General features: G+C 39.3%; 1 protein-coding gene across 4 annotated transcripts in view; it reads right to left on the reverse strand.

The window, feature by feature from the left end:
• The window catches only part of LOC5577441 (heparan sulfate glucosamine 3-O-sulfotransferase 6), a 412,950-nt gene that overhangs the window by 319,656 nt on the left and 65,514 nt on the right, over window positions 1-27,780 (reverse strand). The window lies entirely within an intron of this gene.

A 27,780-nucleotide genomic window follows, 5' to 3' on the forward strand; every position in this document is an offset into this window, starting at 1 on the left:
ATCAGTTAAGCTAGACGTTTTATTTGATTGCTCTGCAATAGGTTATCGGCCCAGCAAGAGGACTATAAACGGAAGAAGTCTGGAAGATATTGAAATTCAAGAAACCTCAAGCAGTTTAATTTGAGTTCAAAATGTCGCTGAATCACCTCAATAACGGAAGTGGCGAAAACGGAAGGACCGCAGCCGAAGCAAGAAGCGTGCGAGTTGGTGGAGGTTCCGTGGCGTTACCGGCCATCGAGAGGCTGCGCGGTAGGGAGAACTACACGACGTGAGCGTTTGCGATGCGAATGATACTCATCCAAGAAGGATGCTGGGAAGCCGTGAGTGCCGAAACGGCCGAAGCTCAAGCGTTAGTGCCGGAGGACCAGAAGCAGAGGGCGTTGGCAACCATCTGTTTGAGCCTGGAGAACTACAATTACAGTTTGGTTCTGGATGCGACCGATGCGCGAGCGGCCTGGAGGAAGTTTTAATCTGCGTTTCAAGACAGCGGCCTGAATCGAAAAATTGGGTTGCTAAAGAAGTTTACTTCGATACGTCTCATCAACAGTCCAAGTGTCGAAGCCTACGTGGATGAGCTGATGAGTACCTGTCACAAGTTGGCCTCGGTAGTTTTCAAAGTGGACGATTCCTGACTGGCTGCCATGTTGCTAATGGGGTTACCGGAGCATTACGAGCCTATGATAATGGGCCTCGAGGCGTCTGGTATCGCGCTGACGGCAGATGCAGTCAAGTCGAAGATTTTGCAAGATGTCAAGATCGAGCGAGAGCCGACCAGCTGCAGCGGTGAAGGAGCTCTATATAGCAAGAAGGGTTCCAGAAGAGGCAAGGCCACGCCGGCAAAATCGAAGAGCGACGAGAAAACCTGTTTCAACTGTAGGAAGCCTGGTCATTTTGCTGCCAAGTGCCCGGAGAAGCAACAGCAGTCGAAAATGAGCAAGCATAACGGTCTTTGTTCCATTTTTGCCATGGGAGACGTGAACGCTGGTGAATGGTATTTTGATTCGGGTGCCACTTGTCACATGGCACGGTCGGATCAAGAATTCACCAATGAAGCGAAGGTGTGTCACAACGTTGGGACGGCGAACAATACCAGCATGCAAGCCGTTGCCAAGGGTTCCGTCGCAATGGATAGCAGCAATGGTCAAATCGATGTCAGCGGAGTTCTGAAGATCCCGGATCTCGCCACAAATTTGCTGTCGGTGAGTGCTATCTGTAGAAAGGGAAAACCGGGAAAACCGGGAAAACCGTTATTTTCACCAACGATAAATGTGAGGTTCTGGACCAAAATGGTGATCTGGTCGTCAGCGGAGTCGAGGAAGGAGGTTTGTACAGAGTTAACCGTTCAGAGAAATCGTTCTTGGCGGGCGAAATTGAGCTCTGGCATCGACGTCTTGGTCATCTACACGAAGGTAGTCTGAAGAAGCTGAAGCGGATCGCAAACGGAGTTGATTTTCAAGATGGATCGTTGGCTGGTTGTGTTGCCTGTCTCGAAGGCAAACAAGCAAGGCGTCGTTCACAAGTAGTGCGTCCAGATAGTAAGAACTGTTGGAATTGGTACATTCCGACCTCTGCGGACCAGTGGAGGTTTTGTCGCTAGGTGGAAGTCGCTATTTTATGACGTTTTTGGACGATGCGAGCAAGCGTGTAACGGTGTATTTCTTGAAGAACAAGAGTCAAGCTCTTGAAGCGTTCAAGTCGTTCAAGACAAAAGTGGAGAGACAAACGAGTAAGAAGCTGAAAATCCTGCGTACAAACAATGGAAAAGAGTACGTGAATGCAGATTTCCGAAAGGTGTTGGAGCAAGACGGTATAAAGCACCAAACAACGCGTCCTTATACGCCTGAGCAGAACGGGACAGCAGAGCGAATGACGCACGCTGGTTGAATAAGCGCGGTGCATGCTCAACGATGCAAAACTAGGTAAGGAGTTTTGGGCAGAGGCTATTTCGACCGCAGCGCATGTGATGAACCGATGTCCTACACGAACACTGGAAGACAAAACGCCGGAAGAAGCATGGACCGGCAAGAAGCCGAATCTGGGGCATCTCAAGATTTTTGGTTCATGCATGATGACGCTAGTACCAAAGGCGAAAAGGAAGAAGTTTGACCCCAAATCCAAAAAGTCGGCTACTGTGAAGATACGAAGGGTTATCGAGTGTATGATCCGGTGAATGACCGTTTCAACGTCAGCCGAGATGTCGTGGTACTACAAGAAGGTGGAGCCCTCCATGTACCAGAAAAACGAACGGAAAAGTTTGAGTTCATGGAGCTTTGGAACGAGTATATCGAACATCCCGGTGCTGCAGCACTTCCTGAAATCGATCGACCGACGGAAACCGTTGTGTCGGATGCAGCCCAGCCTACCGATGTTATCGATCAACCGATTGGTAATTCTGGCCATAGCGGAACACTGGGAGAAGCTATCGCAGACGACAGTGATAAAGAAGAGTTCGAGGATGCCTGTGCCGACATTGCGCTCCCACCGCAACTAATTAGACCAGCTGATGAGCAAGGGTTTAGGCGCAGCGGTCGGGAGCGCCGCTACCCAGGCAAGTACGATGATTTTATAAGTTATAGTTCATTTTCTGGTGATGTCCATTCTTCTCAGTTATCAAGCAATTCGATGCGCGATGATGATCCGACGAGTTACGACGAAGTTCTGCGGCGACCGGATCGAGAACTTTGGATGACGGCGATGCAAGAGGAAATCGCCTCCCTCGCCGAGAACAGCACATGGGTGCTAGCGGATTTGCCAGAAGGAAGAAAAGCGATTCGGAACAAGTGGGTATTCAGGACGAAGGGAGGTCCCGACGGAAGTATCCAGAGGTACAAGGCCCGCCTCGTAGTGAAGGGCTGTTCTCAACGACCCGGTCTGGATTACAACGAAGTGTACTCACCGGTCGTGCGGTACGCTACCGTCCTATATTTAATGGCTCTGGCGATGCGTTACAATTTGGATATCGACCAAATGGACGCTGTAACAGCGTTTTTGCAAGGCGAGCTGAAAGATGAAGACATCTACATGCTGCAGCCGGAAGGGTTCGTTGCGTCGAACGGAAAAGTCTGCAAATTGAAGAAGGCCCTCTACGGCCTTAAGCAGTCCAGTCGCGTGTGGAACGCGCAGTTGGATGCGGTGTTGCAGGAATTTGGATTGAAACGATCGAGCGTAGATCCTTGTCTATACTGGTCGATGCGTGGGAACAAAATGATGTTTGTGACCATCTACGTCGACGATCTCCTATTTTTCACAAACGACCGGATTCTGAAGAAGAAGTTGAAGGCTCATCTGCAGAAACGGTTCAAAATGAAGGACCTAGGAGAAGCGCAGCATTGTCTCAGCATCCGGATCACTAGGAAGCGTGAAGATGAGAAGCTATGGTTGGACCAGCAAGCCTACATCGAAGACATCATCGATCGTTTTGGTATGGCCGTTGCCCAACAGGTTGCAACACCAGCGGATCCGAGCGTCAAGTTAAATAAATCGATGGCGCCGAAGACAAAATCTGAAATTGAAGAAATGAAGTTAGTTCCGTTTAAGGAAGCGGTAGGGTGCTTGTCTTTTGCAACTCAAGTCACTCGGCCGGATATCGCTTTTGCCGTCAACGTTGTGAGCCAGTACAGTGCCAACCCTGGTCGTCCTCACTGGGAAGCGGTGAAGAGGATAATTCGGTACCTGAAAGGTACTACCACGAAGAAATTGGAGTATTCGGCAAGCGCTCCAGCGGAAATTGTTGGATACAGCTGTAATATGTGGAAAACCGGGTTTAAAGACTTTCGGTATTAACTGGTAAAGAAGTGTGATTCAGTTCGCAGTAAAGTAACAACTGTTTATTCTTCTGATTGTAAATACTCGACAATCCCAAATTGGGAGACTGTCAGCCATCTTATAACAGTGTGGAAGAATCACCCGGAATGTGACTTACTTCTACGGAAATCTAACACTGACTGACTTGAGGCGATTGGAAGACTGACGGCCACATCACGCACACACTAATATTGCGATCATAGCATACGCATGCATTACCGTCTCAGCTGTCAGCCAGTAAGGGGAAAGGTATTAAACATACGCATGTAAGGGGAAAGGTATTAAACATACACACCCCACATTCTCCTTCTTCTCCGAAAAAAAAAATCTTTAGCGCCGTTCTAGTGTTACCAATATTTATATTTTAAGGCAATTATTTATATAGTTATGTTCTGATTTATTCTATTTTTGACAGCTTTCATTTTTTTTTGCTGCGTTCGCTGCTTTAATTCAACTGTTATACAGCACAAAGCAAATATTCTTGGCTTATAACGCTAAAATTGTTAGTTGGGAGAAATGTTCAAGAAATTTTCTACAGCGAGTAACGTGTGAAGCGCCATACTTTCTCAACTGCGTACTGTGATTTAATAAAAATTGATTTTCTTGACCATTTCTTGCAAGGAATTTCCCACGCATGAAGGAAGGCGATTACTTTACTTTTCAGATACATAGTTCCCTTTATTATACATTCTTAAGGAGATTTTCACGCTTTTAATTGGTTCATCTCCGAACTGCTATTAACTTTGAGCTCTATAGTTAACACAAACTTTCAACACTTTTTGGTCGCGCTTTTGTTTTCTGTACAACATATGAGGGATCAAAACCAACACTTTTCGTGCACAACTTCAACGTGGCGATGGTCATTCACGTGACAGACGTGTATTTTCCATTTTTATGTTCACCTGTTATTGATGTTGTAGTATTCCATATTCAATAGCTAGTAGTAGAGTATTCACATCAGCAGCCGTTGAAAATATATTTCAGCATTCTCGCCGTTAAATGGGAAGTTGTCTGACTCCATGGCTTTAGAAGCCGGCTCTCCTAATTGAACAATCACTTCATCCGTAATAATATTTTCACGAGTTAAATCTCCAGATGCCCGACCTGTGTCATCAAATTATTGTACTCGAATGATTTTAACTTGAGAATCGATCTTTCGTTGTATCTGCAACTTATTCAAGATTAACTATGGTAGTATCAAATAAAAAAAAAACTGAACTCTAACCAACTTTCAGGATCACAACAATTTCTCGTAAATTTCTAGACACTCATCTTTCATAATCCATTCAATTCAAAATTCAACAAAATATTGCTTGCTTCTTGTTTCATTAACGTGATAACTCTGGCCTTATTTATCTCGAGCTTAATGCCTTAATTTCACTTCCGAAGTAAGTCGATCGTGTAACCTTAGTTATCTCAGCTGAAAGTCTCTTCTATAAAAATAATAATAATAACTGTAACCTTAACGTCATAAGTGACTATACCGGAGTTGAGATACAATCCTAGATTTTTGGTATGAGGGATATGTGCTCTAACCACTACACCAGGCCAGTCCCCAAAGATCACTGTTCCGTATCTCTGATTCGTTTTATATTTAGTGTTTACTTAGCCAGTTTCTGAGAGTGAATTTCGTTAACACTCTAGAGATAAACAAAACAAACTTCTGGGTGAGTTTTCTTAAACACTACAGATTCCAACCTTTCCTGTTGTCCCGACATACCATTTCACTCTACCTACACGATTCTCATTACGCATCAGATAACATTATCGACTTTTCTCAGACAATTTTCATTACCTGTCTCTAGGGGTTGTCCCGACATGCCATTTTCTTTAGAGGTTTTCATTACACAACCATTTTCAGATGGCTTCCATTACACACCATATTTTTTTCAGGTAGTATTCATTACACACCATTTTTTCGTGATTTGCATTATTTCTCTCAGGAGGTCATTACCACACCCAATTATTCTCAGGTGGGTTTTCATTATAAACTCTATTTTCCCGAGTGGTTTCTATTACAGCGGGGATTCGCTGGTTGGAACACGACTGCCTTCCATCTAGCGAATCCGACCCGTTAGTTGGAACGGCTGAGAGACGGTGAAAATGCTCCATACTCACGCATCTGGAGAGCAAATCGTCACTAAACGCATATATACATGCACATTTGTTCTATATATGGTAACTTCAATGCGACGATGCTCAGACGTCAAAGTCAGTTTGACATCTTCTCTTGAAATTCGAGTGCTTTTTAGTTGGCATATTTTCCAACCAGCGAACATCCAAACATCGAGTCATTCCATGTAGCGGACCCCCAATGAGCGAATTCCCACTGTACACATCCTATTTCGTTCCGGGTTATCTTGTAGTACACCCCCTATTATTTTCGAATAGTTTTCATTACACACCAATTTTTTCAGAGGGTTTCCAATACACACCTTATTTTATCAGGTGGTTTTCACTACATACCCTATTTTTTTCAGGTCGTTTTCTTTACAAACCTTATTTTCTGAGGGTTTGTCATTACACACCCTGTTTTGCACCCGGTGGTTTTCATTACTTTTTCCTGGGTTAATTTTTCATCAGGTGGTTTTCATTACATTTTTTTTTCTGGGTGGTTTTCATTACACACTCTTTTCTAATCAGGTGTTTTTCATTACACACCATATTTTTTCCGGGTGGTTTTTTATTACACCCCATTTTTCCCGGGTGGTTTTCATAACGCACCCTATTTTTATCTGGTGGTTTACATTACCCACAATATTTATTTTCCAGAGTGGTTTCCATTACGCACCTCTTTTTCAGGTGGTTTTCATTACACACCCTATTTTTCCTCGGGTGGTTTTCATTACACACCCTATTTTTTTCCGGTTGGTTTTCATTACGCACCCTATTTTTTCTGGGTGGTTTTCATTACGCACCCTATTTTTTTATTTTTTCTCCGGGTGGTTTTCATTACACACCCTATTTTTTTTCCCCCGGGTGGCTTTCATTACGCACCCTATTTTTCCCCCGGGTGGTTTTCATTACACACCCTATTTTTTTCCCGGGTGGTTTTCATTACGCACCCTATTTTTTTCCCGGGTGGTTTTCATTACACACCCTATTTTTTCCCGGGTCGTTTTCATTACACACCCTATTTTTTTCCCGGGTGGTTTTCATTACACACCCAATTTTTGTTTGGAAGGTTTTCATTACGCTTCCATTTACTCTACCAGAGTGGTTTTCTCTACGCACCACAGGTTTTCTCATACACTTTTCCATCGGTCGTTTTCGTTGCACACTGCACCTTACACACTCAATCACAATTTGCTAGCTGTATCACCATGTTTATGAACCGCTCCTTCTATTGAACTGCCATTCCAAGTGATTCTTCACACCTGGCTTACCGATAAGCAATGTCAATAATAAGCTCCTGGCAGGATCGCCAATGTAAATACTCGACAATCCCAAATTGGGAGACTGTCAGCCATCTTATAACAGTGTGGAAGAATCACCCGGAATGTGACTTACTTCTACGGAAATCTAACACTGACTGATTTGAGGCGATTGGAAGACTGACGGCCACATCACGCACACACTAATATTGCGATCATAGCATACGCATGCATTACCGTCTCAGCTGTCAGCCAGTAAGGGGAAAGGTATTAAACATACGCATGTAAGGGGAAAGGTATTAAACATACACACCCCACACTGATCATTTCCTCACAAGACCCCACTTTACACTCAGTGTACTCAGCTTAAGGCTGAGATCCCTTCCAGCGGGTTCAGCGGTTTTACCGCATGGCTCATGCCATTACAACAGCGAAGCCGATTTGGGAGGAGATGTGGATGATCGGAAATCCATGACCGGCTACGTGTTCCTGATGCAAGGCGGTGTTATCTCGTGGAACGTCAAGAAGCAACCCACTGTTGCTCTCTCATCGTGTGAAGCGGAGTATATGGCCATGTCGCGCACTATTCAGGAAGCTATGTGGTGGAGAAACCTTCAGTCGCAGTTTTTCGAAGCAAGACCGATTTCCGTGCGATGCAATAATCAATCGGCGATCAGCATTGCCAACAATGGAGCGTACGGTATAACTTCGTTCACGACAGTCTACATCAAGGCATCGTGAAGCTCAATTACATTTCCACAACGGAACAGCCATCTGACGGATTCACCAAACCGATGACCGTACAGAAGCAGTAGAAGCTCCGGAAGTTAACAGGCGTCGCGGATTAGGGAGGAGTGTTGCGAACGTAGTAGCACAGTAATACGCGTCGCTATGTGTTTGTTATTAGTTGCTAAGGTAGAAAATTGTCATTCCACTGCTAGTAATCAGTCAAGTTAGACGTTTTATTTGATTGCTCTGCAATAATAATAATATAATAAAATATGTCCTTGCACGCTAAAACTTCGTTTTAGGAAGCCCGTTATACATTATTTTATTTATATTACATTTATTACTAAGTTCGTGAATCAATATAAAATATGTTTGCATTATACAGTAATTTAGAAACATTTAACCTATAAAGTACCTATAATTATTCTTAGTTATAGTCAGGGTTGGGAAAAAATCTGAAATTCACTCTAAACAAAGCCAATCACAGTCAGCGAAGCCAGTGAAACTCACGCTCATCGCTGCTGTAGGCAAAAAGCCTTGAAAATTGCAAAACACCCGTTGCTAAGGGCAACCCAAAATTACTGTAGAAAAATGTTCTATTTCCTGCAGCATTTCCCGCATTTAGAGCCTTCAATGACACTAATGATTTAGAAAATTCGTGCACCCAACATAGGCTACTTGATGAGATTCACAATTTTGAATTACTGTAGTGGGAGAGCCACGTGATATTCGCGAAAATTCAAGCCTACTACTGTTACCATTCCAAGCACTGGTTATAGCCACGGCATAAAAATTAACAAGGCAGGCTCTTCACTGATGTAAATATCAAGTTTGATTGTAAACATGTGACGTCACTCCTATCGTACCATATACCTTCCGGACCACTAGATCATTTTTTTCGCAAATTTGTTCGAGGTGGATAGGAATGACGTCGTCAAGTAGCTGTCAGTTTTCGGAATATATCACCTTCTCAATATAGTACACCGTGGGTTATAGCTGTCCTGAAATCCAGAGTTTGTTGTATAACTTTTTGCTTCTGAACAAAAGCACTTCCGCGCTATGAACTAAAGTCTTTTCTAACCATTTGATCGATTTTCTCCATATTTAAATCTCTTTGAGCCTCCCTTAGACTTGATGGATTTTGCAAATTGTTCACAGTAGTCATTAAACAAACTTTAGAAGTCACTTGAAATTTTTGCAGTGTTATTTTTCAATATAAAATAAGCCTTATCGTCGTCACGGTAAATAGCTGGGCATGGCCTGAGACGAGACTCGCGAAGACGGTCTTCTTTTTCTGTGATTGCTGAGTTTTTTCTTATTCCACTTTGTGTTTATACCAATTATGCGCATACTGTTCAAATCCTCACATGAACCTCTCAGCAAAAAATTTTTGAGTTTGCATCACATTGAATCATATATAGCCGTTTGAGTGAAATTTCATGCCAGCAAACGTAGCAGACATTAGAAATAATTAATCTTCTGCTTAGATTTATCAGCAACCTTGGAAAAAACTGCTCCGTCGACTGAGGTTTTTAATAACAGTTTACTTTGAACACAATACTTTTCACTTTTTCAGCCATAAAAAGGGTGGGCTGCATTTGACGTTTCGTGAGAGGGGAATCTGGGCTGCATATGACGTTGATATTTTTCCTCTTCGCGAGTCTCTCTCAGGGCATGGCGTACCATTGGTACCTCGCGTACCTGCAGGAATAAAATAGACACCTTTGTGCGGTCCTTAGCCTCTTGCCCAGCAACTCCTATCCCTACCTCCTCGTGGTACTGGCCGGGGTACGAGTAACCTTGGGGAAGATCGGGTAACCAACCCCCGGTGGGAACTTTGGTCGTATGCTGACAGGGAAGGGGGGGTTTGCTTTTGCTTCTGCAAATCTAGATCGTCTGTACTCCATGTTAGGAGCGGCTCACAACAGCGTCTGTTCCACATGTCAGGGGCGGCTGATCATCGTTCGAGTGCCAGAGAAGGACTCTAACCTAAACTGCGCACTATGATCCTCCGAACATTTAGGGGGAATGGCCCTCCGAAAATCTAGGGTTTGGGTGTCAGGACCTGCAAGGCAACCGTAAAAATACATCAGCACAAGAACGTCAACAAGATAACGGACCAGAACAATCGGCAAAGACCACAGCGACGGAAATGGACTAGCGATTGGAAACTCGGTACGTGGAACTGCAAATCTCTCAATTTCATTGGAAGCACACGCATACTCTCCGATGTACTGAAGATCCACGGTTTTGACATCCTGCGCTACAGGAGGTGTTCTGGACAGGTTCGATCTTGCGAACGTTTAGAGGGAATCATACCATCTACCAGAACTGCGACAACACATATGAGCTGGGAACAGCTTTTATAGTGATGGGTGATATGCAAAGGCGTGTGATCGGGTGGTGGCCGATCAACGAAAGAATGTGCAAGTTGAGGCTCAAAGGCCGGTTCTTCAACTTTAGAATCATAAACGTGCATAGCCCTCACTCCAGAAGCACTAATGATAACAAGGACCCATTTTACGCGTAGCTCGAAGGCGAGTACGACCGTTGCCCAAGCCACGACGTCAAGCTCATCATAAGTTATTTGAACGCTCAGATTGGCCAGGGCCCAGGAGGAGGAGTTCAGACCAACGATTGGAAAGTTCAGCGCCCACCGGCTGACAAACGAGAACGGCCTACGACTGATAGATTTTGCCGCCTCCAAGAACATGGCCATTCGTAGCACCTGTTTCCAGCACAGCCTCCCGTATCGGTACACCTGGAGATCACCTCAGCAAACAGAATCGCAAATCGACCACGTTTTATTTGATGAACGGCACTACCGACTGTAGGGATTATGAGAGGCTAGAAGCAAAATATGCTAGAATCAAAATATGCGCTAGGGCAAACGAACTGTCAAGCCAGTATAGAAAAGCAATGCAATTCAAATCATAGTAGGCAGATATTTTCAAATAAAAAAGGATTCAGTTTGTTGATGTATTTCGGGAATAATAAATGTGTTTTGATAATGATCGAACAAGTGCGTCAGTTTTTTATTAAAATTCGTTTGAAATTTAAAGAAAAACGTGATCGGGAAAGTGTGCTTTGATTTGGAAGGAAAATCGGCTCTATAAGAAGGCTGGTCACTACATGGCGCAGTTGGTACGGTTGTGCATCAGCTCCCAAAATAAAAAAAAAACCGATAAGTGACGTCCAGGTGGACCCAAGGGTAGACTTAATTTGTGTGGGGTTTTCGAAATAAGTGTCTGTGGAAAGTATCAGTTACGAAAACCAGTTTTCGTTTCAAGCTTTTGTTTGACATGTTAAAAAAGTATGTATCCAACAAAGAAGGTAACTCGTGTTATTAGCAAATGCGTGATGGTTGCACAGCAACCGTTTTCATTGCACAATTTGTCTAAGGTAGGTGACATTTAGGCAAGATAGACCGTGAACGGTCTTAGCCGTCTGACAAACGAACACCACAAATAAAAAAGATAAATGATGTTATTGAACAAATAAATAAGAAAGGTGTTGTTATTATTCATTTGTGCGAGTAACAATCAATACTATGGTAATTGAATTGAATTGAATTGAATTACTTTTTATACTATGGTAATTATTTTCCTTATTTTTTTTTTTCATTTTCTGGATAATGCAGCAAAAGTCATGGCTTACTATGGTAGTTTTAAAAACAAATTTTTGAATTTTGAATTTTTACAGAACACTGCCACTCTGAATTAAGCCAACTTCCAAACATTAGAAATGAGTGCTATTCCGCAGAACCACAAAAATAATTCGAGTGTTGCGTATTCTGTGATAAAACCATAATTAGTATATTAATATAGCTAAAGACATAGAGCCTTTTGATTGTGCAATACATATATACGAAGCGAGCGATTACTTAAGACCACAAATTTTTGTTTAAAGAAAAAAGTCTTACTGAATAATGTAATTGCGCAATACGCAACTGTAAAAGAGCGTTGATAAATTTTTCAAAAATAAATTAAATATTCATTTAACACATTCACATAAACAATAAATAAATACAGTATTAAAAAAGAGAGAATGGAGTTTTTTGTGCTAAAAAAAACATTTTAGTTTCATGCAAACAGAGGGTTATGTGACTAAGAAATAATTGAAGGAAATGATCATGATTAAGGTATAAATAAATTTTGTTATACGGTTCGATATTTTTCAATTGATATTATACAAATCTGGTACAAAATCAATGTTTAAAAAATACACAAAAAATCTCCTGAGAGGGTAAGTTAAAATGCTAAAAAATTTGAGCGGATAACCTGAAAGCATAAATTATGCAAATACCCAGAGTGATGTCCCTGAGAGGGTAAGCTAGACTACAATTAGAAAAAAAAGGTCCCCTGAGAGAGCTAGTAAAAAAAAGAAGTCCCTGAGAGTAAGTTAGAATAGACAGAGTTCCTCGAGGGGATAAAATAAAATAGTTCTCTGAGAGGATAAATTAAAAAAGTGAGAGAGAGAAGGTAAACAAAAAAAAAAAAAAGACCCCTGCGAGAGCGAGCAAAAAAAATATAATAAAAAATCCCCTAAGAGGACAAGCAAAAAAACAGTGCCCTGAGAGGGTAAGCAAAAAAAAAAAGTTTCCCCTGAGAGGGTCAGCAAAGAGAGAGAGAGTTCCATGAGAGGGTAAGCAAAAAAAAAGGGTTAGCAAAAATAAATAAAAGAGTGTCCCCTGAGAGGGTAAGCGAAAGAAAAGAGTCCCTTGAGAGGGTAAGCAAAAAATAAAATCCCTTGAATGTAAGCAAAAAAAAAAAAAAATTAAAGGTTCCCTGAGGGAGTAAACAGAAAATAAATAGTCCCCTGAGAGGGTAAGCAAAAAATAAAAAAAAGAGTCCCCTGAGAGGGTAATTAAAGAAAATGAGTCCCCTGAGAGGGTAAGCAAAACGAAAAAGACTCCTGAGAGGGTAAGCAAAAAAAAAAGTCCCCTGAGAGGTTAAGCAAGGAAAAAGTCCCCTGAGAGGGTAGTCAAAAAAGAGTCCCCTGAGAGGGTAAGCAAAAAAAAAAATAGAGTCCCTGAGACGGTAAGCAAAAAAAAAATAAGTCCCCCCCCCCCCAATACGACAAAAGTCCCCTGAGAGGGTAAGCAAGGATAAAGTCCCCTGAGAGGGTAGTCAATAAAAATAAGTCCCCTGAGAGGGTAAGCCAAGAAAAAGAGTCCTTCGAGGGGGTATGCAAGGAAAAAGTCCCCTGAGAGGGTAAGCCAAAAAAGAGTCCCCTGAGAGGGTAAGCAAAAAACAACTAACTAACTAACTAAACTAAAAAAAATAAAGGGTAATCAAAACATAAAAGTCCCCTGAGAGGGTAGTCAAAAATAAGAGTCCCCTGAGAGGGTAAGCAAAAAAAAAAAGAGTCCCCTGAGAGGGTAAGCAACATAATAAGAAAAGTCCCCTGGGAGGGTGAGCAAAAAAAAATAGAGTCCCCTGAGAGGGTAAACTAAAATAATGAAGGTTTCCTGGGAGCGTAATCATAACATAAAAAGTCCCCTGAGAGGGTAGCCAAAAAAAGAGTCCCCTGATAGGTTAAGGCAATAAAAAGAGTCCTCTAAGAGGGTAAGCCAAGATTAAGAATCCACTGATAGGGTTAGTAAAAAGAAAAAGTCCTGAGAGGGTAAGCAAAAAAAAAATTATCCCCTGAGAGGGTAAGCAAGGAAAAAAGTCTCCTGCGATGGTAAGCAAAATATTCAATTTATTTATTCAATTTGTTTCATTACAAAATTATGGTGTAACAATTACGAGCCCCACTGAACAATATAAAAAATCCCCTGATAGAGTAAAAAAAAAGAGTTTCTTCAGAGGGTAGAAAGAAAATAACAAAAAAAAAAAATAAACAAATTAATAGTCTCCTGAGAGAAAAAGCATCCTCTTAGAGGATAAGCAAGGAAAAATCTCCTGAGAGGGTAATGAAAAATAATAGTGAACTCTCTGAGAGGATAGATTAAACAATGAGAATACAATTGGGGCCTAAAGCCCTGTCCCAATTTTAACGCCAAACGCTTAAGTTTTGGCCAAAAAATACATGTTTACTCAATTTTAAATGTTTTTCGTTTGTTTAACTCCAAAAAATATTTGTCATGTTTTTTTTTTTAGATTTTGTCACACCCCTTGGCTTAAACTCAAATTTTGGGCGTATTTTGTTTCCCGTGTCTCTTCTGAAATGTCAGATAGGAACAACCCCAGTGTTAGAACTAAAACTGCTGTGGTAATTTTGTCCACTAATCGAACGTCAAACATGATCAAAAGTGTCAAGGTTCATTTATGGACCTAACTTTTGAATTGAAATTTAAATATGATATAGCCGTTATTTGAGCGGGAAAAATTACTAAAGTAGTTGCAGTGACATACTCTTTCGTGTTATTAAATAGAAAATAAGATTTCATAAAACATTTTAGGACATTTTTTACATAGAGTGGATCTCCGGAGTGGGTAACCTAGAGTAAAATAGTTCCCCGATAAGATAATATGACATAGTTCCCAATGAGCCCCCGAGAGGCAAAAAAAAATCCCTTAAGGGGTAAACTTAAAAAAAGCCTTAAAAAAAGGTAAGTTAAAATGAAAAATAATTCGAGCAAATTCCCAGGAATGATATATTATGAAATCAAACAGGGTGAGTTCCCTAAGAGGGTAAGCTAGAGCAAAATGAGTCCCCTAAGAAGCTAAACTAAAACAGACCATTTCCTCGAGATGATAACATAAAATAAAAAAAAAAAAGTTTCCTGAAAATGTTAACCAGAATAAAGCCCCTAACAGGGTAAGATTAAAAATAATTTGAGTGAGTTTTCTGAGTTAGTCAATCGAAAAGAAGTGCTTATTGGGTAAGCTAGAGTAAAGAGTGTTTCCCGAAAGAATAAATTAAATAAATAAGTCCCCTGAAAGGTTGCATTAATAAAAACTTTTTTTAAAAGAATATCATTTATTTGATGCTACCATGCTGATTCATTTTTCTACTGTTTTTTTTTTAAATTTTGAATATATGGATTTAATTTATATGTCTTTATTCAACGTACATTTTTTAGCACGACTAACATTGAACATATATCAGGCTGTCGATGAATTTACTTACTGCTTGTATTAATTTCTTTGAAATACAACCATCTCTCCCTCCATAGCTCGCTATTGATGAAACCATCGAGATAGGGTGTTATTGAAATTGATCGCATTGGTAAGAAAACATCAAATTCGAGAGGTATCGATTTACACAAGGATCACAGTATGCTAGATTGAAAGAGCTACACCTTCCATCGAGTAATAGAAAAATAGAGAGTTACAGAATACCAAGTAAGATGCTCGAATTGTTTCCAAAAAAAAAACATTAAATTGAACATTTTTGTGTAGAAAAGGCCTAATAAAACTAAAGTTTTTAAATATTTTGCGCCAAATATTTGTTGCTCTCTGAGTTTGTTTTGTTTAGTTCTGTCACAGAAAAAGCAACAGTTGTTTTACACAAAAAAAAAAACAAAATTGTAAGGTATAAAATCAACACAAAGCAAACAGTGTCCTGTCTCATAAAATTAGATTGCTTTTTAATTATATTTATACAAATCTCTTTCCAAAGTAACATTTTGATAATACAAATAGTTATATAAAACTATGAAGTGTAAATCAGTTGCTCGATGTGGCCTTGTAAAAATAAGTCGAAAATTCCATCAATCCGCATTTTTTCGATGATATCTTGATACATATGATTCATCAAATAACCAAGTTTCAATATTACAACAAATAGTGAACAAAATTATGTTATATCGAATAGTTCGGGAACGTTTCCCTCATCATATCAAAAAGCACATGGTCCAGTCTGACAAAACACCGATCATTTGTATCATTGAAATCTTAGAAAATTTTAATCTCATTTGCTTTTTTTTATGTTCTGAGCCTAGAAAACTCTTTCGACAGCAGTGTTTGAGACCACAAATGGCCAGTAGTGTAGAACCAGAAAGATTAAAATAATCAGTAATATAGAACTAGTACATTAGTAATTGTACATACGCAATTGAAGATGATTTTGAGGATTATGATATTTTTTACTCATTTCGTAACACTGAAACCTCAGAAAATTACATTCTGTTTTGCCCACTTTGTTGTTCTGAAAACTTCAAGCGACATTTTGAAAATACTGATGGCCAGTAATATAGAATTAGAAAGTGTTAATCATTTGTTGCCATTTAAACATCAAAATATTATGATCTCTTTTGCTCGGTTCGATGTTCTGAGCCAAAAATTGTTATTTAGGGCAGAGATAGTCAGCAAATATAGAGCTGTAAAGTATAAACCATTTGTGCCGTTGAAACTTTGAATATTTTGATATCTTTTGCTCACATTGTTTTAAAAAGATTGAAAAAAAATCCAAAGCATAATTTTAAGAACAGATAGAACTAGAAAATATAAATCGTTTGTACCATTGAAACTTTAGAAATTTATGATTTATTGTGCTTACTTTATGTTCTGAACATGAAGAACTTCAAGCAGAATTTTGAGAGCACATAGAGCCAGTAATATGATTCTATCTTACTAAAGTAGACAACAGTATACATCTTTTGTGTCATTCAAAATTTAAAACATTGTTATTTCTGATGCTCACTTTCATGTTGTGGTTCTGGAAAACGTATCCCAAAGTATTATTTAAACAACACAGATAGCCAATAAAATAGAACTAGTAAATCGTTTGTGCAATTGAAACATCAGAAGTCTGAGCCTAGAAAGCTTCAAGCAATATTTTGAGAACACGGATAGTTAGTACTATAGAACTAGCAAGTTTGAATCGTTTTTGACATTTATGTTTCGGAAGATTAAGATCTTTTTTGTGCGCTATTATGTTCTGAGTCTAAAAAAAACTCTTTCATAAGCAACATTTTGAGGATTGAGGTAGCCAGTTATATTTTGAATTTATATTTATAAAATTATTGTACTGTTGAAACTACCATCTATATTGACCATCAATGTTCCGAGCCGGAAAACTTTCCAAAATAGCTTCTTGAAAACACTGATAGTCAGTAATATGGAATTGGAAGTATGAAAAAATTTATGTTAGTTTGATCAGCTTTCGGAAACTCGTTCCAAAGTATACAGCTACAAAATATGTTGTAAATTTAAGTTTTTTTCCATGCACATATTTAAAGCATCAACATATACCTAAATTGACCAAACCATTATTTTTCAATCGAATTCACCTTAAATTTACACGATCATGTAATATTCAAGCAATTTTAGTTGAAAATTGAATGTTTGTTTATAGGAGTTTACATGATGCTGTAACAACGCACTAATTTGATTTATTTTTACAGTAGACTTCAGTTTACACTACATTGAAATTTATTTATTTTTTATTTGTAGCATTTTGAAAATATATAAAGTTAATAACATAAAATCTGACCGTTCCATGACAATTTAACATTTTGGGACAACATAGCCAGTTATTTGCAGTTAAAAATAAGCGCAATTGTCCAACAGATTTTGATCAAACACGGAAGATATCACGGAAAGCGGAAGGCTGTTATGACATTATTAAATAAACTTTTATCTTTTCAGGATAATATTGTGCATCCGGTAGAAATCAAAACCAACTCTTATTTAAAATTATTATTTTCTTGGGTCCCGAGCATCGCAGCTAATAGTGTGCTGTGTTCATAAAATTCGTAAGAATGTAACGCCACACTAAAAAACTGATTTCAATATGCGGCGAGTTGAGGTGCGTCGCGAGTCTCACTGGCGCGATCCGGTTTGGTGGCGGTACGACAATAACAAGATACAGTTGAAACTATAACAGATCGGATGAACCATACTGATGGAAATGGAGATGACTAGAAGAAGAAAACATTTTTTAACCTTATATATGTTGTTACCAATATTCATACATTATATAACAAAATTTTGTTTAACATTTACTTACCAAGAGTAGAGGAAGGGGTGAATGTAGGGATTATGAGAGGCTAGAAGCAAAATATGCTAGAATCAAAATATGCGCTAGGGCAAACGAACTGTCAAGCCAGTATAGAAAAGCAATGCAATTCAAATCATAGTAGGCAGATATTTTCAAATAAAAAAGGATTCAGTTTGTTGATGTATTTCGGGAATAATAAATGTGTTTTGATAATGATCGAACAAGTGCGTCAGTTTTTTATTAAAATTCGTTTGAAATTTAAAGAAAAACGTGATCGGGAAAGTGTGCTTTGATTTGGAAGGAAAATCGGCTCTATAAGAAGGCTGGTCACTACACCGACATAACCGACGTCAGAACCTATCGTGGCGCTAACATTGACTCCGACTATTGCCTGTTGATGGTAAAACTGCGCACAAAACTATCCGTCATCAACGATGTACGGTACCGACGCCCGCTTCGGGAACAATCTCGAGCGGCTTAAACAACCGGATGTTGCCAATGCGTACGCGCAGCATCTTGAGGCAGCGTTGCCGGATGAGGGCGGGGCCCCTGCCGAAAGCATTGTCGGATATGTGGAACGGAGCTCAAGAAACGATTGGTTCGACGAGGAGTGCCAGGAAGTTTTAGAGGAAAAGAATGCAGCGCGAGCTGCAATGCATGGTACGTGGCAAAACGTAGAACGATACAGAATGAAGCGGAAACAGCAAACCCACCTATTCCGGGACAAAAAGCGCCACCTGGAAGAGGTGGAATGCCAAGAGATGGAGTTGTTGTACCGTTCTCAAGAAACACGGAAGTTCTATCAGAAGCTCAACACATCACGTAAACGCTTCGTGCCGCGAGCTGAGATGTGCCGGGATAAGGATGGGAGTATCTTGACGGGCGGACGCGATGTTATCGAAAGGTGGAAGCAGCACTACGATGAACACCTGAATAGCGCAGAGAACACAGGCACAGAAGGTCAGGACAGCGAAAGCGATGGCTACGTCAGCCCAGCGAACAGTGGAAACCAACCAGCTGCCACGATGGGGGAAGTTAAGGATGCCATTCAAAAGCTCAAGAACAACAAGACCACTGGCAAGGATGGTATCGGAGCCGAACTCATCAAGATGGGCCCGGACAGGTTGGCCGCTTGTCTATATCGGCTGATAGTCAGAATCTGGGAAACGGAACAACTACCGGAGGAGTAAAGCAAGACGTTATATGCCCTATCTACAAAAAGGGCGACAAATTGGAGTGTGAAAATTATCGTGCAATCACCATCCTAAACGACGCCCACAAAGTGCTATCCCAGATTCTCTTCCGTCGTCTATCACCTATAGCAAACGAGTTCGTGGGAAGTTATCAAGCAGGTTTCATCGACGGCCGCTCGACAACGGATCAGATCTTTTTTTTTCGCGCGGCAAATCCTCCAGAAATGCCGTGAGTACCAGGTTCCTACGCACCATTTGTTCACCGATTTCAAGGCGGCATACGATAGTATCGACCGCGTGAAGCTATGGAAAATCATGGACGAGAACAGCTTTCCCGGGATGCTCACAAGATTGATTAGAGCAACGATGGACGGTGTGCAAAACTGCGTGAAGATCTCGGGCGAACACTCCAGTTCGTTCGAGTCTCGGCGGGGACTACGACAGGGCAATGGACTTTCGTGCCTGTTGTTCAATATTGCGCTTGAAGGTGTCATGCGGAGAGCCGGACTTGACAGTCGAGGCACGATTTTTACAAGATCCGGACAATTTGTTTGCTTCGCGGACAACATGGATATTATTGGGAGAAAATTTGAAACGGTGGCAATTTGTTCACCCGCCTTAAACGCGAAGCAACAAGAGTCTGACTAACGGTGAATGCGTCGAAAACAAAGTACATGTTGGTTGGCGGAACTTAGCGCGACAGGGCTCGCCTAGGAAGCAGTGTTAGGATAGACGGGGATACTTTCGAGGTGGTGGACGAGTTCGTCTACCTCTGACCCTTGTTGACGGCTGACAACAATGTTAGTCGGGAAATACGAAGGCGCATCATCAGCGAAAGTCGTGCCTACTATGGGCTCCAGAAGAAACTGCGGTCAAGAAAGATTCACCCCCGCACCAAATGCACGATGTACAAAATGCTCATAAGACCGGTAGTCCTCTATGGGCATGAGGCGTGGACTATGATCGAGGAGGACTTGCAAGCTCTTGGGGTTTTCGAACGCCGAGTGCTAAGGACGATCTTCGGCGGCGTGCAGGAGAACGGCGTGTGGCGGCGAAGGATGAACCACGAGCTCGCTCAACTCTACGGCGAACACAGTATCGTGAAGGTAGCTGAAGCTGGAAGGATACGCTGGGCAGGGCATGTTGCAAGAATGCCGGACAACAACCCTGTAAAGATGGTGTTCGCTACGAATCCGGTCGGAACAAGAAGGCGTGGGGCGCAGCGAGCTAGGTGGATTGACCAGGTGCACCAGGACCTGGAGAGCGTGTGGCACAGTCGAGGATGGAGAGAAGCGGCCATGAACCGAGTGAATTGGCGAAATATTGTTGGCGTGGAATTATCAAGATAATTGATGTAAAGCCAAATAAGTAAGTAATTTTGACATTTGTGGTATTTAATCAAATAAAAAATAATTACATTAAACGTTTGAAAAAAAAAAAATCCGAACGATCTTCATCTTACATATTTGCTTAACCCGTTAGCGCCCAAGGTATCTCACAATTGGAATTCAGCTCCATTTTTGTTATTGATAGTCGTATTCCCATAAACTAAACCTTATTTCACTTAAAAATTTCAAGTCTATGGTGAAGATCCAAAAAAAAAACTTGAAAGCTTTTTCATTCAACGGCTAGAAAACATGTGTTTTCTTCTTTTAGCCTTCAATAAATGGTATCAAGGTTCATCTAAAAATGTAAGGAGCATTGCATCCGAAATAAGCGATTGTTGCTCGACTTCAGCAATTCCCAGCTGAAAGTTTTTTTTTTTTTGAGAAAATATCTCCTTTAGTTGATCACCGTTTTTGAAGATACCAAATTTTTCATCACTGTACTTCAATATAGGCGAATAAAATATTTGCCGACTAGCGCCATCATGAGAATGACTTCCGAACTAAGAAGAATTTAGGCGAATAGATCTCTTTGGATTTAATCAGTGGACTGATATATGTATAAGCGAATAAAATGTGTGCCCAGTAGTGCCATTTAGGTGATTTCCGAAGTAATAAGTTTCCAGGTGAATAGGTCTCATTTAGTTTTTCAACTTTGTCAAAGACACTAACTTTGTATCCAATCACGAGATTGAGATATGAGCAAATAATATGTTTGTCTACTAGCGCCACCTTATGAGTGTTTTCCGAACTTATAAGGTTTTAGGCGAATAGGATTCATTTAGTTGTTCAACATTGTCCAAGATACAAACTTTGTATCTAATCACTTGACTGAGATATAAGCAAAATAAAACCTTTACCACTAGCGCCATCTAGTGAATCTTTTCCGAACTGATAAGTTTTCGGGTGAATCGATATCATTCAGTTGAACACATTTGTCGAAGACACAAATGTTGTATCTAAACATAGATATAAACAATCAAAATGTTCGACCATTAGCGCCATCTTTTGAGTGTTTTCCGAACAAATAAGGTTTTAGGCAAATAGGTCTCATTTAGTTGATCAACTTTATCGACAACACCATTTTTGTATCTCATATTTGGACTAACATATAAGAAAAAAAAATTGGCTTACTAGCGCCATCTTGGGAGTGTTTTCCGAATTCATAAGGTTCTATGCGAATAGATATTATTGAGTTGTTCAACTTTGTCGAAGACACCATTTTTGTATCTCATAACTGGACTGAGATATAAACGAAGCAAATATTTGTACGTCGGAAAGTTTTTTCATATGTTGCTTATATATGCAAACAGGGCCGGATTTACAAATGTGGGGGCCTGGGGGCCATTATCTTTGGGGGCCCTTTACCAGAGTCCAACTTTTTTATTACGTTAAAAAATATTTCGAACCCCCCATGAACGTAAAACAATCTGACATTAAAAATGTCGGTAATGTTTTTTTCGTATTTAATACATCTTAGTGGTTTTTGTATGTTTACAGGTTAAATTCAATGTATTTTGTCAATATCAATGTCAAACAATGTCAACAACAACATTCGTTTGACGATTCTCTTCTTATAGGTACCTTAATTCAAATTATGCTTATTTAATTTATGTTTAATATTCAAGTTGTTGAACAAACAGATTTATTTAACAGTTCAGTGTTGAAGAAATTGCTATAGGGCTGATAGCAAGTCTTTTTCTAAAGACTTCCCAACAAACATTTTTTACGGAATAAGAGTAGAACAAACCATTCTCAAACATATTTCAGCAGAATAAATTGTTATGAAGCTACTAATGTTTGTTGGAAAGCTTTCTATTTTAATGAAAATCTCTGAATAGTCTTTAATGATAATAGAAGATCTCAAAGATCTCTATTTTAATCAAAATGCTCTCTAGAGTCTCTTTTCCCCTCATTAGGATTGCAGTGGATCCAGATAAAAAAAATCAAGAACTTTAATGCAGCTTTCCAGCCGGTTCTTTAATTTATTTATTTATTTATTTATTTTCGTCAACCGACGTAGACTAGTACATTTTACATATACATATTTTTGTTTCATTTCTTAATACTAAAATTATGAAATTTATAAAACATATCTGTCCCTCGGTAATTTAAAGTTTTCGCGTAACGAACTTATTACTTGATTAACTTTTCCATATGGATTTGTTATGTCCATTGTTCTTGTTTTCTTGACGGAGAGTTTTCTTAACAGAGTAGATTCATCATTTATCGTGTATCGTGGATCGAAAAAGAAAGTGTAGTGTAAGTAATGTTAATTTCATTTTGTTTTATTTTATGCGTTGCGATTTCTAATGGATTTGAAGTATGTTTTTAGATTTTGCCGAGACATGGTAAAGTCAATAGTTTCGCAATGTTGATTGTAAATGGCCATCATTTGATTTAGAGGCCCGTTTTTGGCATAATTTGTTCGATGATGATTTGTCAAGAATAAGTTACGATTTCGTAGTTGCCTAGAAGGAGCGTAGAAATTTAATTTTGATAAGATTTCTGTAGAATCAATACGTTGCGAAACGATATCATTTACAAATGAAACTCTTGTGATTTCACGTCGCTCTTTCAAAGTTTGTATGTCAATAAGCATGCAGCGTGCTTTGTAGGGTGGAAGTAGAAATGATGTCCAACCTAATTTACGAAGAGCATATAGTAGAAATTGTTTTTGTACAGATTCTAATCTTTCCTCGTGTGTGATTGAGAAAGGAGACCATACAATGCTGCAGTATTCCATGATTGATCTTACATATGCAATATATAGAGTTTTAATTGTGTATGGGTCATGAAAGTTGTAGCAGCCCTGTGAATTATTGTATTGTAGTGGTCCACGAAAGAAAGCTTAGAGTCTAAGATTACTCCTAAGTCCCTTACTCTTTCACATTTTTCTTCATTTTGATTTCCTAATGAAATTGAAATTCGTGGTGTTGTTCTTTTTCTGCTAAATGATATTAGGTTGCATTTTTTTACATTCAGTTCTAATAGGCTTTTTTTGCACCATATGTAGAATTTTTCTATTTCATTGCGGAATACATTGCACACTGGTCCAGGAAGCTAATTTAGGCGGACATGAGGTTTTCGTCAAGATTTATTGATTTTAGAGCCATAGTTTCTTCTGAGAATATGTTCAGAATTTTCAGTACTACAAAATGTACGGATCAAAAAATTTTTTACGGTGATCGCAAGAGTGACGTATACGCCAACTTTTTTATTATAACGAATCGTAAGTTGGTATGTTCAGCAAAGTTGTAGCAAATGATCATAGAAACAACTTTGCCGAACAAACTTTTTCTCGGTTTTGCTTAAGAGCCGAGATAATTAAGTATTTTTAATAAAAAATCGTTTTTTGCTCCTAAGTGTTTTATTTTTCAGTTTTATTGGCCTACTATGTTCTACAAAGTTTTTACACTCATCATTTGCTACAACTTTGCTGAACATACCAAAGTTGTATTTCTTATGGTTTTCATGTTATTTGAGTTTTTCTTCTTAAAATTAGCTATTTTGTATGCCTTGTATCTCAACTATGAGCACCTCAAAAAAATATATTTTTCCACTAAATGATTTTGCAATCTTTCAAGTACCTGTGAGCAAAATTTGGAGAAGATGATATTTTTCTATCTCGTTTAAAATCAATTTTACTAATAAACAATATGAGATAAATCCATATTTATTGAGTATTCATACATGTTCAACACACAAAAGTCATGGCTACCTAAGCACATCAGACCAAAAGGAACACGTGCTCTATGTGTCAACATTTCAAAAACAAATTATAGCAAAAGCTCTTAGAATATATTTCTCTCTTCGCATTGATTCTACTATTACCTGGTAAAACGGCATATCATAGTAACCATTAAAAAGCTTGTCTTAGTCAGTTACCAGCATGGAAGTGACACGTCGGGATTTGGCTGCTCTTCTAATACGAGAACAAAAATTTCAAAGTTTGATTGATTTTGTTCGCCAACGATTTCCGAAGGCTGACACTAGTAATAAAAATACTAGAAAACAGCTCAGATGTTTTACGCTACATTTTCGTAATCTGTGGAGAAAAAGTAGTCGTTCAAAAGAACGTTTTTTTGGTGCAAATACAGTTTGGTTGGATGGTACAGTGGTGCTGGAAACCAAAGAAAGAAAAAGTGAAAAAAGAAAACTTAAGGCATTTTCCGAACTGTGCCGGAGGAGCAAACTGCGGCGTGTACAAGCATTGACAGAAAATCACACGACTCAAGAGCTCGTTACGGCATCTGCGCTGAGCGTTGCACGCGATGGTTCTCGTAACACAGGTAAAAGAATAGAACATCTTGCACAATCGTCAAAGTCTGCATCAGAGCCTACCGGAAATATACCTACTGTTGAGGAATATTCACCGGAACAAGCCTTGTGCTTCATATGCCGGAACAATTTTTCAAGAATGCAGTATCAAGATGTCCGAATGACTACGTTAGAAAAAGGAATTTCTTTGTATCCTAGTTACAACAAAGTTCTACTGGCCAAACAGGATACATATCCGGAAGGTAATGTGTCAATTTAAATGATTGTAATTGCCAAAGGCGTCTAAATTAAGAAAAAAGTTTTGTTCATTCTTTCATTCTTCAACCATACTAGGTATCACTGTGAACGCATCTTGTGCTAAGGTTCCATTGCAAAATTTGATTGATCATACGATTCAACGACTCATCAAGTTCCTAAACATCGACATGCTTTTGGATGATGTGATTCAGGTGGTTTTTAAATGGGGTTGCGATGGCAGTAGCAATCATTCAAGGTATTAAGGTATAATAAATTTGTAAATCAACATTTTATACGTTTATTTGATCACTTAAGGTACAAGCAAGTGTTTCTAAACGAGGACAGCGATGGTGAGCTGAAGGAATACAATGATTCGCATATATTTGCGATTTCATTGGTTCCTATACAAGTTCTACGTCGGCGGCCAGAAAACAACGATCAAGATGTGATCTGGAGAAATGAGCTTCCATCGTCGGTGTCACTTTGCCGACCTGTTAAGCTGCTGTTCCGTAAGGAAAACACTGATTTAACAAGAGCTGAAGTAAGGGAGATGGACAGTCAAATTCAGAAACTTGTCCCAACTCAAGTAAACGTAAAGGGAGTTGCTGTGGATGTTTCAGCCAAACTAATTTTATCAATGGTTGACACAAAGGTTGTCAATGACTTAGCAGGGACAAGTACACAACAATGTTTTATTTGTCTAAGATCAGGAAAGCGATTGAATGATTCCCTTGGGGATCAAATCTTCAACGCTCCTGATTTATTGAAATGTGTATTTTCTCCCCTTCATGCTCAAATTCGTACTATGGAATTGTTGCTTAACATAAGCTACCGATTGACGTTGCCCAAGCCTACGTGGCGTGTCAGCAAGAGTAGTAGCATTCTAAAGGATCGCCAGGTTTCCATACGAAAAGCTTTCAAAGAACGGTTGGGACTGAGATTGAACGAACCTCTTCCAGGTGGTGGGAACTCAAACGATGGAAACACGGCACGTCGCTTTTTCCGGGAAGTAGATACAGTAGCGGAAATAACGGGACTTGACAAAAACCTCCTATTCCGGTTCTCAATCATTTTGAAAGTAGTCAACTCTAATCGGGAGATTGACGTGGAGGCATTTGAACATTTCCTGTCAGAAACGTACTGTTTGTATCGTCAGTTGTACGATTGGTACGTACTCTCTCCAACGGTGCATAAACTACTTTTGCATGGAAGTGATATTGTCCGGCATGCCGCATTACCATTAGGAATGCTGAGTGAAGAAGCGCAGGAAACGCGGAATAAATCCATCAGAAGATTCCGGGAAAATCATGCCAGAAAATTCAACCGAACCGTTAATTTTGAAGATGTATTCAAACGACTTATGTTGACTTCCGACCCGGTGATCTCGCTCACGAATAGGCGAAATACTGGCAGAGGAAAAGACAATGAATTTCCCGCAGAAGCTTCCAAGTTAATCAAAAACAATTGAAAAACTATGTACTTTTCCTTTTTTTTTATAAATACACGTGTTATCTCTGGGCTGATGTGCTTAGGTAGCCATGACTTTTGTGAGTTGAACATGTATGAATATTCAATAAATATGGATTTTTCTCATATCGTCTATTAGTAAAATCGATTTTAAACGAGATAGAAAAATATCATCTTCTCCAAATTTTGCTCACAGGTACTTGAAAGACTGCAAAATCATTTAGTGGGAAAATATATTTTTTTGAGGTGCTCATAGTTGAGATACAAGGCATACAAAATAACTAATTTTAAGAAGAAAAACTCAAATAACATGAAAACCATAAGAAATACAACTTTGGTATGTTCAGCAAAGTTGTAGCAAACGATGAGTGTAAAAACTTTGTAGAACATAGTAGGCTAATAAAACTGAAAAATAAAACACTTAGGAGCAAAAAACGATTTTTTATTCAAAATACTTAATTATCTCGGCTCTTAAGCAAAACCGAGAAAAAGTTTGTTCGGCAAAGTTGTTTCTATGATCATTTGCTACAACTTTGCTGAACATACCAACTTACGATTCGTTAAAATAAAAAAAGTTGGCGTATACGTCACTCTTGCGATCACCGTAAAAAATTTTTTGATCCGTACATTTTGTAGTACTGAAAATTCTGAACATATTCTCAGAAGAAACTATGGCTCTAAAATCAATAAATCTTGACGAAAACCTCATGTCCGCCTAAATTAGCTTCCTGGACCAGTGTGCATTGATGTCTTCTTCATTTCTTATTTCCAGGTAGAGCTTCATGTCATCGGCATAAATTAACACTTTGAGTTTATTGAAAATGAAGAAAATGTCGTTTACATACATAATAAAAAGAAGAGGTCCCAAATGAGAGCCTTGAGGGACACCCGAAGTGACTTGAATTGGTTTTGATTTGTTTCCTTCGAATTTTATTATTTGTTGGCGGTCAGTTAAATACGATTCAAGCCATTTCAGCAGTCTTGGCTCGATTCCAATATTTTTTAGTTTGAAAAGTAGCATTGGTATGTCTATGCGATCAAATGCCTTGCTAAAGTCCGTATAAAGAGCTTCTACGTGGTTTCCATTGTCCATTGCATTCAACGAATAGTCAACAAATTGAAGTAAATTTGTTGAGGTCGAGCGGCCTTTAAAGAAGCCATGTTGTGTGTCAGTAATTCTATTTTTGATTTGAAGAAATAGTTTTTCGTTGACAATTGACTCGAAAAGTTTTGGAATACAAGAGATAATGGCAATACCACGATAATTACGTATGTCAGATTTTCGGCCAGATTTAAAGATAGGCACTAAAAAGGAGCTTTTCCATATTTTTGGGAAGATTCCGGATTCAAGGGATTTATTAAAAAGCCAAAACAATGGCGCTGTAAGTTCTTTTGCTAAATTTTTCATAAATATTGGTG

The sequence above is a fragment of the Aedes aegypti genome, chromosome 1 (assembly GCF_002204515.2).
Source record: "Aedes aegypti strain LVP_AGWG chromosome 1, AaegL5.0 Primary Assembly, whole genome shotgun sequence".
NCBI lineage: Eukaryota > Metazoa > Arthropoda > Insecta > Diptera > Culicidae > Aedes > Aedes aegypti.